This window comes from Macrobrachium nipponense, chromosome 43 (assembly GCF_015104395.2).
Source record: "Macrobrachium nipponense isolate FS-2020 chromosome 43, ASM1510439v2, whole genome shotgun sequence".
NCBI lineage: Eukaryota > Metazoa > Arthropoda > Malacostraca > Decapoda > Palaemonidae > Macrobrachium > Macrobrachium nipponense.
The window spans coordinates 32,013,868-32,026,367 of NC_061104.1; positions in this window are offsets into that span (position 1 = coordinate 32,013,868).

Here is a 12,500-nt window from a genome sequence, read left to right on the forward strand (position 1 = left end):
TTGTGCCATTTCTTTCCTAGTATTACTTAGCTTCTAACAATTTGTTCTCGTATTCACCGATTTTTCTTTTATTTGACCGCATTTATCAGGGGCATTACGTAAAATATGCGATGAATCGGATGAATACGGTTAAAAACAACGAAAACCTTCACTGATTATAACTTCCGTCTATTTGCGATATCGGTATAGACCCTGTTCGCACAAGGCGGAAACCGCAGCGGCTACCGCGGCTGCAACCGCGCGGATTTTTAAAAGTGGTGACCGATCACATTATGGGAGTTACCCGCGCGGTTCATAGGAAGTCGAGGACTTAACATGCGTACGATATTTTCAAGAGATTGTTACCAAAATTGAGAGAATATGAGTCCAGATTCTTCACAGTGACCATGAAATCATTTGACGATTTGCTTACACTGAATAAGGATGATTGTTTAGCAAATAACAATTTGCAGAATATATTCATTTACAAATAATTATGAATACGTATATCCACACACCTATAAGTAAACATATATATTATATATATATATATATATATATATATATATATATATATATATATATATATATATAGATATATATATAAATAATTATGAATACGTATATCCACACACATATAAGTAAACATATATATATATATATTATATATATATATATATATATATATATATATATTATATATAATGTTTACATATATGTGTGTGGATGTATGTATTCATAATTATTTACAATTGAATATATTCTGCATTTTGTTATTTGCTAAACAATCATCCTTATTCAGTGTAAGCAGATCGTCAAATGATTTCACGGTCACCACTTTTGAACATCCGCCGCGTTTTCCGCTGCGGTTTCCGCCTCGTGTGAACAGGGTCTATACCGATATCGCTAATAGACGGAAGTTATAATCAGTGAAGGTTTTCGTTGTTTTTAACTGTATTCATCCGATTCATCGCATATTTTACGTAATGCCCCTGATAAATGCGGTCAAAGAAAAGAAAAATCGGTGAATACGAGAACAAATTGTTAGAAGCTAAGTAATACCAGGAAAGAAATGGCACAATCAAGGCTGTACTTGCAGGTGTCTGTTGATGACATAAGTTCTATCGATTTATTTTACGGTGTAAAGGTTTACTCATGTGGCAGAATGATGCTACTTTTATTTTCCACATTTCATTTTCTCTTTAAGCATATTTCGACATTTATCTTCATTGTTGATATTCCATATTCAGTTCTGCATAAAGATCAAATGACCTTTTAACTTAAATCCAGCAGGTATCGTTAAAAGTGACTACTTACTCTTTGCTAAATGTGTATTATTCTTGAAATATACCTACAGTTTTGGGATGTCCTTCAGCATTTATATTTGTAAAGATATAAGAACTTGCACAGATGAATACACACACACACACACACACACACAAACACACATTGGTACCGGACAAGAAGTAACTCTCCTTTAAAATCTTTGTGCAAAATGGGTTTCCTTCAGAAAGTCATTTAACTGTAAATTCATGAGCCCTATGCCAAAGACCATTTCATATTTAAACTTTGATAAATTTTTACTTTGAAAGTCTTTGTTATATGTGTATCTATCTTTCTCCATTCATACTTTGTTTGTCTGTGTAAGATATATATATATATATATATATATATATATATATATATATATATATATATATATATATATATATATATACGAATTGATCAAGAAGTATATAAAACGTGATGCTATGTAAAAATAAAGGTTTTTTGCCACGAAGGCAAAAAACCTTTATATATATATATATATATATATATATATATATATATATATATATATATATATATATATATATATATATAATAATAATAATAATAATAATAATAATAATAATAATAATAATAAAAGAAGCCCATAAAAACACCAAAATATAGAGAGAAAAATACTATATTTCAGAGACTGCTGTCTCCCTCTTCAGGTAGATGAATGAGAAAATTTACAGAAAAGGTGGTATTTATACCAAGAGGTCCATCCACAGGTAAGCCAATTTAGGTCACTCCCACTGATAATCTTCCTTTAATCTTCTTAAGCGTTGGTTGAATGAAAAACTTGTCGATGACATCTGGATCCCTTGCTCCTTTTGAGATGTTCATTACCTGCCTCTGTTAATACAACATAAACAGTCAGTTAGGTATGGACAACAGAATTCAGCTATTTTCAACCATATAAATGAACATAACTATAGAATAAACTGGAATTTGTCACGCATAATTTATAGCAGCAACTGCCAGTACAAGAGTCAAATGATGGAATCGGCCTTGATTAAACAGAGGCATGTAATGAACATCTCAAAAGGAGCATGGGATTCAGATGTCATTGACAAGATTTTCATTCAACCAACGCTTAAGGAAGATTATCAGCGGGAGTGACCCAAATTGGCTTACCTGTGGATGGACCTCTTGGTATAAATACCACACTTTATGTAAGTTTTTCTCATTCAATCTACCTGAAGAGGGAGACAGCAGTCTCTGAAATATAGTAGTTTTTTCTCTATATTTTGGTGTTTTTATGGGCTCCTTTCAATAGATGGAATTCTGTTGTAATAGAACATTTTTAACAGTCATATATATATATATATATATGTATGTGTGTGTGTGTGTGTGTGTGTGTGTGTTTTGTATAAAATTAATCAACACACAATTACATGTGGAACAGAAATAGATATCTGACTCACATCAGGATCGAACCCAGGTGTTTCAATTATATATATATATATATATATATATATATATATATATATATATATATATATATATATATATATATATATATATATATATACACACATACATATACATCGATATCGAAATATCGTAATGTTTATGCGTATGAAAATATCAATATGATGTGATGAAAATTCATACATACATATATATATATATATATATACAGATTTGAATTTATGATATATATATATATATATATATATATATTATATATATATATATATATATATATATATATCTTAAATTCAAATCTGTATGAAATTTTTTTTTTTCCCAGCCTTAGGTCAGGATACTGAATCATCCTGGGGGATTTTCCTGATCGTAAGTCTGGCCACAAGCCCCTGCCGTCGTGGTTGGAAGGAAGCCATCGACGCCCTTCGCGTCCGGGCCTCTGGTATGGGCGCCGTGCAGGGTATTTCTTAAGAGGGTTCGGCCATATTAGCTCTTGGAAAATAGAAAGAAAAAAAAAATTGGTCGGAATTAGATTTTATTTTGAGGATCTACCAAAATGTTGGCATAATTACCGCTTGGAAATGAAAGTCCATGTCAAAGATTGATGTTTTCACTCGAAACACTAGCCAAAAGATTAGAATTAGTCTTCTCTTAGTACAAGGTTTCATCAAAACGAAGACAATGAGGAGAGAGAGCCAATGAACCCCGCAAGCAGCTATCAGCTTCTAAATTATTACTGCTGTTTTATTTTATAAGATATTGACAGGTTGTTCGTTTCTGTGGTGGGCATTATTGATTTTAACATTACTTTTGCATTTGAAAACAATTTTAAAATTTATATTCTGAAAAACTTTCTGGCAAATGAAAATTGTTTTTAAAACCTCTGTTTCAAGAACATTAACTGACAGGTACTTTAACTATATTATTTGTAAAATTAGAATATAGTGCTTAATCTGGACCCATTAGAAACTATGAAATTTTGTCATTTATCCTTCGAAATTAATTTTGTTTATTTCCTTTTGCACAAATCTTCGTGATATTCTCCTCGCATGGCACAAAAATTGCAATAAGTTTATCCTTTAATTCAAGATCAATTAAATATGATTTACCACATTGTTTTTATTTGATTTTCCTTGCGGCAGGGTTCATTCGAGTAGACTTTCCTTCTTTATCTATTTATTTATTTTTATTTTTCATGGAGTAATTGCGACGTCGTTCCTTATTGCTTTCGCTGTTCACTCACGTGCATTCTATGATCTAGATGGCTTGTAGGTTCAATAATAATAATAATAAGAAAAATAAGATGAAGAAAAAAGTTAATGCATATATATATATATATATATATATATATATATATATATATATATATATATATATATATATATATATATATATATATAATTTATATATCTATATATATATGTATGTATGTACGTATGTGTTTATATAATTAGCTGAAGCTGAGGAAAGGGCATGGGCCTAGCAATCTGAAGAGAACTGGAAGCCTACGGCTTAGGCGTTACCTTTCTTAAACCCGGAAACAACATACGGCAAAAATTAAACACGTGCACACACAGACATATATATATATATATGTGTGTGTGTGTGTGTGTGTGTATGTGCGCGTGTATACATACATACATATATACATACATATACATATATATATATATATATATATATATATATATATATATATATATATATATTATATATATATATAATGCACAGAGAGCAGGGACAGCAGGAACAATCATGGGTTAGTATTACAATTTATTCTAACCGACGCGTTTCGCACTCAACAGAATGCATCCTCAGGGTCTGTATAATAAGTAATGACCAATATAAATTAAATTAATTTGAGTATTGTCCAAAAAAACATTTACAAACTAGTTAAAATGAAAACCGAAACTTCACACATAGATAAAAATACACTAACAGCTGACAAAACAGCAAGAGAAATTAAAAGCACATACGTTTATTAAAAGTTCAGATAGAAAGTTAAAACGAAAATAAAGAATGAATAAATTAGTTAAATACAAAGTTAAAAAATTTGAGGAGTACGGGGCCTTGGCAAGAGACAAACAAAAACTAAAATAATGTATATAAAAACAATAGGCTTAAGTAAGATACAAGGGAGTGTAGATGGACTGGTTGTTCAACTACGACACAAGTTGTTTAATGAAAAGACTCTCGAGGATCAATAGTTCATCTGGGCTAGAGGTTTGATCCACAATATTAAAAGCATCATATTTAATGGGAACTTATCAATTTTTACCATGTTCACGTATACTGGATTTTTCGGGATTTGGTAGTGAGCATCCAGTACAGAAACTAACTCCCTTATGGCAGTCTATGCGAATCCTCATCATCCTCCGAGAAGAACCCACGTAAGTTCCCAGACTACATCTGGGACGAGAATATTTGTATACCATGCCAGAGGACAAGGGGGGCCATAAACGAGCTTTAAATCTAAACATGGAGCCAATTGTGAGTGGATTAACAGGAATAAGTTTTACCTTTAATGCGCCAAAGTATTTTTGTACGAATTTTGTAAATTCGGCCCTAAAGGAATCATCGTGCAAATATGGGAATCCTTTTTATGCCCGATTCCCATATTTGCACGATGATTCCTTTAGGGCCGTCCACCTTCACAGTCATATGGTCAAGTAACGCGTGGCTTGTGTTCTGCATAAGATTCATTTTGAAAATATGTAAATTACGTTGTACGACAAATAAAAACTGCTCGTGACCAATTAGAGGGAACAACTCTCAGGTGTTTTATATGCCTGTGTGATGCATTCAATAATTCATTATATGGTTATCATTAGCTACTATTATTATTAATTTGATGGACTCTGGCCGTGAAATTTCAATTCTTATGAGTTAAGTTTTCGGTTCTATTACCAAGCGATGTCTATTCACAAAGTGCTCATGACCTGTCCTCGCGAATTGAGGTTTGTACTACTCATTCATGCTTTGATGGGTGATCACCCGACCGTTAAATAACCGGGTTATTGACTCTCTTTCTCCCTCTCTCTCTCCCTCTTTCGATATTTATTAAAACACACACACACACACACACACACACACATATATATATATAATTGTATATATATATATCACACACAGCCTCTCTACTCACTTTTTACGAGATACATATGTAATTGTAATAGACGCAATGCCCTTTTCTCGCATTCTTGACGATGCCTAAGATTCAAATGGAAGAATAGGAGAATATAAGAAATTCTGACGCCCGTAGCAGGATTCGAACCAGCATCCGGAGATCACAGCGGCCGGGGAACGTTATTCACTGATCATATATATACATACATGCATACAAACATGCACACACAACACACACACACACACACACACACACACACACACATATATATATATATATATATATATATATATATATATATATATAACATATATGTACATTACATAGGAATGTTTGTTGCTTATACACGCATGACTTTTTTTATTGTATTCACAAATACTGATATCAGATTCACTATACCTTGGCAATGAATTTTCACATAAAAGTGTTCCGTCGCTCCGTCCCAGGTGGATCCGAACCATTGCAAGGAGTAGAAACGAAGAAAGACAGTGAATTTGACCGGTTTATATATATGTGTATATATATATATATATATATATATATATATATATAATATTTATATATATATATATATATATACACACACACACATACTATATATATATATATATATATATATATATATATATATATTAATATATATATATATATATATATAATAGACCCACTTGTTTTTTTGTGCATGCAAATGGTCGTATGGAAATTTGCTTCCAATTAATTTTTGTCGAATAAATAAACAAATATTACATTCAACTACTGTATAATGTTCCTTCTATTTATATTCTTTTTTATTGTATGAAAATCTTGACGCTTTACTTCAGCGGTTCTTTTATTTCATGGACGAAAGACACGAGATTAGTCAGCACCTCCTTCCCCCGGAAGCGATATGAAGGGAGCAACAACCCCACCCCCACCCCGCCCCCCCCTTCCGCTTCCTTGCTTGGGACGTTCTTGCTTCTTCTCGGAAACAGTTGAACAATATACTCTTGTTTATACGAAAAAAGTAGAGACTGGAAACTTTTCTCCCTTGGAGGTCAATAGATCGTGCACTAGAAAAAAAAAGTTATGAATGAGGTTATCGATAAAGGCAACATTTCGAGAGGTTATTCCTTTGTTTGAATATATAAGAAGGACTGAAAAAAATATTTTGAGCACAAGGATAGAATAAAAATCTGGTCAAATTCTATCATAAAATTTTACTTTTTTTTATTCAAATAACAACGAAATGACAAACAAGTAAAACAAAAAATCAAAGTTCTTGATTTATAAGACAAGTAGTTCGGTAGAAATATTGAACAAAGATTGTTTTTTGTTGTGAAGGTCAGTGAGACGGAAAAAAATATTAGAAATATTTTCACTTCGAAGACAATGCAAATGAATGCGTTAAAAAGATCTTTAACTTTGGAGGATTTTCTGCATACCACGCCATAAGTATTTATTTTTGAAATGTAAAAAAAGCAAATTAATAAATGGTTGTATATAATTTTGCTCAGATACCAAGGCAACCATAGATATGAAGTAACTCACCATCAGTTGGCAATTGAAAAAAGTGACCGAATACAAGCGAAAGAAAGGTCAGAGGCTTGTTCGTTCGTAACACCTGACATAAGTAAAATGAAACCTAAGACAATCTCCATCTTACCTTCCTCGGCATCGCTGGAGGCACTGAAATTCTTTCAAGTGACCCTGGGATGTTAACGAGTAGAACCTCTGGGCCTTTCGTGCTCAACATTGTCAGCGATAAGTTTTTCCTTTTTGTAAGAATGAGTGCAGGCTTCATTAGTTGCAAATTCTCCACGAGAGAAAATTCAGCGCTATTTATAAATGATATCAGAAGACTGCATGAAACAGACGTATTGTAGGTAGATTTCCAATTTTACCAGTCGGAGACTGAAATGACTAAGGAATGGACTAATTTCGTCTTTGATGCTACTTGATGATGTGAGGCTGACGGTGGGAGAAGGACATTTTGCCTGTGGAAAATTTTTGTTTATTGTGCAATTTTTCTTGTTGTTGCTGTTGTCGTTCTTAGAATTGTTGGCCTTGTGACAGCACAAACTTATTTTCGTGAGAGCCCCATTCAGCATCTTTCACTTATGAAATGGTATGATTCGAAACCTTTGTCCACTTTCTGGAGCACAAGGTGGTGTAGATGCAGCCACAACAGGAAGGAAAGTAAGACTTTTAAATCATCAGAGTGAAGACAGTGAGTGTGAATACTCTATTTTATGAGAAGTGGAATTTTATGAGAGTAGAAATGACGACTTTACTATTGCTTGACCTTGAGAAAATGATTTTTATCTGGATGTATTAAGTGAACGCATGACAACTTTACGAACGACGTTGACCAGCACATGCGCGCGAGTTCCTTCACAGCTTTGAAGTAAGCGCTGTCATAAATCGGTAAGAAATATACGTTTCCCGGCCTTTGGTGGAATTTTGAAAAACTAAATTTAATTAACTTCATCGTTGTGTCAGTTGCTGATAAATGCCCTTCGCTGATGAGGAAATTCGCATGATTGAAAACAAAAAATTAAAAAATACGACTCGTCGTAGGAAAGAGAGAATAAAACATTCGAATTATTAATCCCAGACTGACCTTAACACAGGCTCGCCCATCAAGGCCGACGTCACTAAGAACCACTGCAGAGGCAAAGAAGGCTAACGAATTACAAAGCAGTATACAACTCCAAAGATCACTCGCTCATGAAATCTTGAAAGGCCAAACGTGGTCCTAAGGGCAAGTTTCCCACGCTTGCAGCTGGTGGGCGGGGCGTGAAAGAAGCCCTTCCAGTAGAGCCTAGTAAGGTGGTTGCGTGGTCACAGTGCCACAGGCCTCTTCCGCGAAAGCAGCAAAAGCAAAAGTGTAGCGAGTTTCTTTCTTTTTCCCCATTGTTATTTCGCTCTGTTTCTAGGTTACATATTATTTATTTAAGGTGAATGATGAAAAATGACAGAAAATAAAAACTCAGCAAAATAAATAATGCCTTTCCTTCTCTTTCTTAGGTATTCTATTTCCAGTTCTGGGTCACGTGACATCTAGTTGGAAGAGAAAGCAAGCATACAACTCCAAGAAAAAGGAGCAAAGAAACTTGAGATTGGTGATACAAGGAAGCGAGCATGTCACAGTCCAGGCCACTCATGAAGGTGTCCGTTGCTGACGTAAGTACTATTTATTTTCCTGGTGCGTTAAGTTTCGGTTTCTATTTCTACCCATGGCAAACTCATAGGAAAGGATCCAGTTTACAAACTCCCATGGCAGAGATAATGTTACCCTTATCATACCTCCATTTGTGCCATTTCTCCTAATGATTTTGTTATAGTTATCATTATTCTCAAAATTTTTTCGTTGTTATTGCTTTATATGCATAAGTCGGTTGACTTAGTAGTTATAAGCCATTCGTTGCAAGATTAAGCCTTTTTATTCTTTCATAAAAAAAACATTCCTCTTAAAAATGTGTAGATTGTTTCTGGATATTTTTCATTGTATACACTAATATTAATATATATATATATATATATATAAATATATATATATATTATATATTATATAATATATATATATATATATATATATTATATATATACATGCTCACACGCAAATATATATATATATATATATATATATATATATATATATATATATATATATATATATATATATATATATATATATATATATACTATATACTATGTAAATTATAAAATAATAAATGTGATATATAATATATTATATATATATATATATATATATATAGATTATATATATATATGTATGTGGTATGTATGCATATCTGTGTGTGTGTATGTGCACTGCCTGAGGTATAGTTCTCGTAGCATTGTATGTTCGTGCGGCGTCGTCTGAACCTCAGGAGCTTTTGTTTGAATCCTGTTGTGGAAAGTGAAAGCTTCTTATTTCATTTTCCATTTGGATTCAGGCTTGTAGTGATGTTCATAAAATCAAGGTGTTATCCGACCTCCAGCTTACTCAGGGCCCGTGATGAAATCTACATTAAAACAGAACGCTGTTTCACCAACGAAAATGAAAATAAACAGCTTTATTTTATTAGAAATAATTTCTATGTACAGTTTAACATGCTTATTATATATATATTTTTTACGTTTTCAGTCTAATAAATAAATCATAAGTATCCTATCCTAAAATTCTCGTATCTTTAACTGAACGCGAAACACCTTTTTCAAAATTTTTTAATACTTTTCCATAGGGCTTCCCTACCCCCCCAACAAGAACAACAGCAACAACAACAAAGTAGTTAGTAGGCTTACTCCCCGAGTAAGCGAAACACTGTGAGAACCTTCAAGAATTCAGATGTCTTGTGGCTATTATTACAAGTGTCTTTTCCAGGCATCCCCGCTGGTGTATGTTCATCACCATGGCAACGGCAGCATCCACATAACAGGGCCCTTAGCATCTCTCCTTTCTATTCTCGGAGACAAACTTCGTTTCGAGTAAGTTAACTAACTACAAACTCTAGGTGAAGAAAAATAGATCTGCAATTCTCCTGTCTAGTTAACTTTGAAGGTTATGGATAGGTTTTCATCTCTCTCTCTCTCTCTCTCTCTCTCTCTCTCTCTCTCTCTCTCTCTCTCTCTCTCTCTCTCTCTCTCCCCTTATATTTTGATTGGCTTTGCAAGTTATCTAAATCTTAATCTTTGAGTGGAGTAAAAGAAAAGAATTCTACGTTTAGGTTTATTTCCTGATACTATTGCATTTTGACATTGCGTTATAAAGCTTGTTTATCCTCTCATTCCTATACTATATATATATATATATATATATATATATATATATATATATATATATATATATATATATATATATATAAAGGATGGAGAAAAGCCAGCGTAGCATCATATATTAATTATCCAAATTTTCAAGACTTTGGGGTCTCATCATCAGGGCTGTAAAATATAAAAAAAATACAAATTAAAATAATACTCAGTATTAATATCAATAAAAATGGAACAACACATAAAAGTTAAAATATAATAATTTAGAAAATTAACTAAAATGAAAAGAATAAAATAAAGAATTAAAAAGTGAAGATGCTTAAGTTAGTGCCTATCTCTATGGAGTTAAATAACTAAGTACGTTCTCTGGTTTGGAAAGCAGGACGTCAACTATGCTATAAATAAAACTGTGTACGAGGCTGACCATTTAATGGGGGCACAAGCTGTTTAATTGTCAACGACTCCAAAACAGAGAGAATAGTCATTGGGCACTTGGGTGACAATGCGGAAATCCTTATATGAAAATGATGAAAATGATGTTTCACATTTATTACAATGTTCTCGTATGTTAGAGAATTCTTTTGTTTTCAAAGTACATCCCGCACGGTGAGCATAACTACTAGGACAGAACATGGTTTTAATACGAGCGTCTTCAGAAAAACGACGTTCACAGGTCAAGGTACTAACTTCTAAAACAGTTTTGTTCCGTAACATTTAAATTAAGTAGTATTTCCACGCTATTACCCCGTGCATATACGTTATCTTCCAGCTGGCATAACTATCATAGCGATCCAATTTTTTTACTCCAGTTTTTTTTTAAAACAATTCGTATCCTCCAGCCTTATTCTAAAATTTAAATATGTTAATAACTTCTAAATGATAAATTTTCAGCCGCCCGTCAACTTGTACCGGACGTGCCTAAATTATTAATGTATGCCTCTTTACCTTTCATTCAGACCAACGCATTTAAGGTGCAAATACAAAAAGTAATTCAGAAAACTTTTCCGGCAGTGAATCTCCAGGTAATAGCGAAAAATCCTAAAATTCTGGGTTTTTTGTTCTCCCACAAAAATAAACTTCCGTCTTTGATGCGATCTTTGGTGGTATATTGCTTTACTTGCCCGAAATGTAAAATCGGGAAATACGTGGGAGCCACCAAAAGATTGCTCAAAGTCAGAATCGATTCTCATCTCAGTCAGTCACCGTACGGGATGTACTTTGAAAACAAAAGAATTCTCTAACATACGAGAACATCATTTTCATATAAGGATTTCCGCATTGTCACCCAAGCGCCCAAAGACTGTTCTCACTCTATTTTGGAATCGTTGACAATTAAACAGCTTGTGCCCCCATTAAATGGTCAGACTTCTTCCACAGTTTTGTTTATAGCATAGTTGACGTCCTCCTTTCCAAACCAGAGAACGTCATTCAGTTTTTTTAACTCCATAGAGAAATTAACGACTTAACTTAAGCATTCTTCACTTTTAAATTTTTTTTTTATATATTAATAATTTAGTTCGTATTTTTTAAATTATTATATTTAACTTTTATGTTGTTCCATTTTTATTGATATTAATGCTGAGTCTTATTTTAATTTGTATATTTTGTATATTTTACAGCCCTGATGATGAGACCCAAAGTCTCGAAAATTTGGACAATAAATATATGATGCTACGCTGGCTTTTCTCCATCCTTTTTATATTGAACCTACTGCGTTCCAGGTGCCCAACTTTCCTGCGTATATATAAATATATATATATATATATATATATATATATATATATATATATATATAAATGCATATATATCTATATTTATATATACATAGATATATATATATATATAGATATATATATATATATATAAATGCATATATATCTATATATATATATATATCTATATA